Source organism: Euprymna scolopes, chromosome 19, assembly GCF_053919585.1.
Source record: "Euprymna scolopes isolate OS-2025 chromosome 19, ASM5391958v1, whole genome shotgun sequence".
Classification (NCBI taxonomy): domain Eukaryota; kingdom Metazoa; phylum Mollusca; class Cephalopoda; order Sepiida; family Sepiolidae; genus Euprymna; species Euprymna scolopes.
Window position 1 is genome coordinate 9,347,501 of NC_136500.1, and position 4,520 is coordinate 9,352,020.

A 4,520-nucleotide genomic window follows, 5' to 3' on the forward strand; every position below is an offset into this window, starting at 1 on the left:
GAGATAAGGAGATATATATTCTTGGGAGAGTTACACAAAATTCATATTATGATGTTTCACACATTACCTTTTGATTTGTGGAATGACGACACGAAGACAAACAGTTACAAATATCGATGGTGATTCTTTATTTCATTGAACCGGTCGAATGATGATGACGTCAGGAATTCACATTTGGAATCTACATAGATTACTGTTATTCCTTCCGCTTCAAAAAGACTCCTGCCTCCCTCCTGACAGACTACCAGACTCAACTGTTCGGCCTCTTCTCTGCGATTTGACTAACTCTCTCCTATAATAAGAATCTCCTTTTTGCTATGACGTCAGAACTGTGGTTACAAAACATGACCAACTCACATGGCTAAGCTGACAACAAAGAATTCTCAACTAACCTATTTTTAACCTAACCTATTTGTTAGAATATATTTTTATTTGTATTGTTAATTCTTTTTAGCTGACAATTTTAATATTGAGTTTCATAAAATAATGGCAATCCTTTTTTTACAATATAAACAATATATCTGAGAAAATTGACCAAGTCCTTTCTACTTATCCTTCAGCTAACATTCACGTATGTGGAGACTTCAATGTTCACAACGTCGATTGGTTGACCCACTCAAACAAGACCGATGATGAGGGGAGGTTCTGTCATGATTTCTCCATTGCCTATGACCTCAATCAGATTGTTCAGGAACCTACCCGTGTGCCCGATAATGACGGCCAGTATGCGAGCCTACTAGACCTTTTTCTCACAACTTGCTCTGAACTATGTTCAGTTTCTGTTCTGTCGCCTCTTGGATCTTCCGACCACTCTGTTGTATCAATTAAGATAAAAATGAAATGTAATAAGTCCCCAGACGTACCTCTTCATCGTACAGTATATCGATACACTAAGGCTGACTGGGATAGCTTCCGTACATTTATATCTGATCTACCTCTGCATTCCATGTTTAAAAAGGATGTGTCCTCTATGGTATTAGACCTAACTGAATGGTTAATTGTAGGTATTGACCATTTCATACCCTCTAAAATGTTTCAGCAAAAACCTAACAGTCAGCCATGGTTCTCTCCAGAATGTGCTGCTGCCATTGCGCACAGAAATCACTTTTTCCACTGCTTCAAACGTAATAGATGTATGGAAACTAAAGCCGTTTTCAGGACTGGCAGCAACCATTGTAAGAAAGTAATAAGGAACGCAAGAGAGTTGTATGCTCAATCTGTTAAGTCCAAAGTAGCTGAGCAGCGGTTTGGTTCACACCAGTTTTGGCAAATAGCAAACAGAATCCTGAACAGAAGCGTGTGCTCCATCCCAACTATTATCAATGGACCTGAGGTAATCTCGTCAGCATCAGACAAAGCCAAACTCTTTGTCAAGAACTTTGCAGCTAATTCTACCCTTTGCGACCAAAATCGCCAACCCCCAATATTTCCTCCTGTATCAGAAAACACGCTATGTGATATACGTATATCTGTACGTGATGTTGCCAAGCTAATCAAAAACCTTGATTCCAGTAAAGCAACTGGCCCTGATGGTATTCTAATTATAGTACTCAAAAAACTTCAACCTGAACTAGCGCCCATACTTACAAAACTGTTTAAACGTTGTCTTAAGGAGAATAGTTTCCCATCTCCCTGGAAAATCTCATCAGTATGCCCTGTATTTAAGAATTCAGGTGATCGCTCATCCCCCTCTCAGTACAGGCCAATAAGTCTCCTGTGCGTCATGAGTAGGTTGCTAGAATCTGTGTTAAATACAGAAGTAATCAAACATCTCAACAAAAATAACCTTCTTAGTGACACTCAATATGGTTTCCGTTCTGCTAGATCTACAGCAGATGTCCTTACAGTTATATCGCATAGGATTAGCAAATCTCTCGACGGTGGCAATCTTTCTAGGGCAATTGCTCTTGACATATCTAAAGCCTTTGATAGGGTATGGCATAAAGGTTTACTTCATAAGATCGCTAGCTATGGTATAGCTGGAAAAGTCTTCTCAATTATTAAATCATTTCTTTCTGATAGGTTCATAAGAGTAGTAGTTGACGGGCAAAAATCAGAAGCTCACAGTATTAATGCCGCTGTCCCTCAGGGATCCATCCTGGGCCCAACTCTTTTCCTGATCTACATTAATGATCTTCCAAATCATATCCTTACATCATTTGTAGACATTTATGCTGACGAAACTACCATTTATGGTACCACATCTAAGACAGTAAACGAGCAAGTTCTTTCCAATTCTCTCTCCTCTGATCTTGAGCACGTAGTACAATGGGGAAAGGAGTGGCTGGTTACTTTTAATGCATCTAAAACCAAGCTTCTCTCTTTACATCATCAACATTCTAATCCACATTTGTCATCAATTGAAATGAATGGCTCTCGTCTTCAGGATGCCTCAAGTTTTGACAAGCTTCTTGGCTTGACCATTACTCCTGATCTTAAATGGAACACGTACATCAAATCTGTTGCCAAGGCCGCTGGAAAATGGTGGGATCTTTCTATCGATCCGGTAGATATCTCACTGCTGATGCTACTCTCTATCTATATAAGAGCCAGGTACGTCCAAGGATGGAATACTGTTGCCACATCTGGGCAGGAGCTGCTAGAAAGGACTTGTCCTGCCTTGATAGAGTTCAAAATAGACTTCGTAGCCTCGTAGGAGATGTCCTTTTCTCCTCCTTGCAACCTCTATCTCACAGAAGAGATGTTGCAAGTTTGTCTCTGATGTATCGTTATTTTCATGGAAAGTGTTCAACTGAGCTTCAATCTATGGTCTCCCCTCGCCAAACTTTCACAAGAAACACTCGTCTAGCTGTAAACACTATCAATAATTTCCCCCACTCTTTATCTGTGCCTAAACCTAAACGTAGATTCCATGAACAAAGCTTCTTTCTTAGAACTGCACGCCTGTGGAATTGTCTTCCGTTTCCCTGCTTTCCGGCTGACTACAATATGGTTGTGTTCAAGTCTAAAGTAAATAAGTTCTTGATGAGCCGTTCCATATAAGTTATTAAATTTACCAAATTTTCATTACTAATGATTACTATATTGACCAATTTCTACTGTACACTCTTTAACCCTTATCCTTAAGTGGCCTCTGGGCCTTGATTATGTGGTGATGCCTTTGTAAAAAAAAAAAAAATAACTATTTTATAATAGAATTTAACAACAGACTTTTTAACATTACGATATCTAACATTCTATTTTTGGACCTTGCTTACAAGGTTCGAGTCTCGGCTCATCCTAATCTCATTTTCATTTATCTAATATTCTTCTTATTTATATGCAAAGGGGACAACCTTTCTTTGTAACAGCAAAAGTTATATGAATAAAAAGGTTAACATGTTATTTTTTGCTTTTATTGAGTAGTAAAAAAACATTATTACTGATTTACACACATTTCTCAATACGTCCGCCGTGACAAACATTGTGGAGTATCAAATTGTATCAAATATAAAAGATATTAAATCAATAACATACACATACGTATAAAATAAACACCATCAAATCTTGAACAAATACATGTTTCAATTCTTCATTCCAAACAATTATAACGTATGCCTGCGTATAAGTAAGGCATCAATATTTAAGAATTGACCTGAAAGAACGTGTTAATTCATTATATAATTGAATACTAACGAAATGCATTGGTATATGTGTATGTGTACATATATACATATATACATGAATATTTGTATATAAACATATATAATTACATATATGTAATTTTTTATACTGAATGGAAAGAGGATGGTGAGAAATATATACACATATATATTTTTTTTATTTCTCTACAGCCATTTACATTCAGTATTAAAAAGTACATATATGTATTTATATATATATATATATATATATATATATTTATATAATTATATACATTTATATTTGTATATAAGTATATATGCACATATACAAATACATTCCGATAAGCATAAGCCTGATGAATCCTAGCGTGGATGAAACGCGGAATATTCTATGTAGTTTAATCGCCATATATATTTTATAACTTACTATATATATATATATATATATATATATATATATATATATATATATATACTTTTTTTCTGCTGAACTTCCATCTTTATTCAGTATAAAATCATTGATTAAAATAATATAAATTTGTTTTTGAACAAGTGTATCATAATCTTTGCTATGCAACGGAACGCGTGTAACACATATCTTACTACAAAGAATTAAAAATCGTGAATGTAAATTCAATACATATTCCAGTTTTTTAGTAATAAGAAGCAATATATGTATATATGTGCGTGTGTGAGTGTTAGTGCCTCTTTGTGTGCATATTATGTATGTATGTATGTATGTGTATATATATATGTGTGTGTATGTGTGTGCTTGCAAATATCAACAGACGTACACATATATGTATTAGTGTGTGTGTGTGTGTTGGTGTGGATGACTAGTTACATTTATAGTCACAATAAAAAATACATAATCCTAATTTGCTTAATTATTTTCTAGGCAAGGAAAGGAAACCTGAAAATATATCTACAAACACG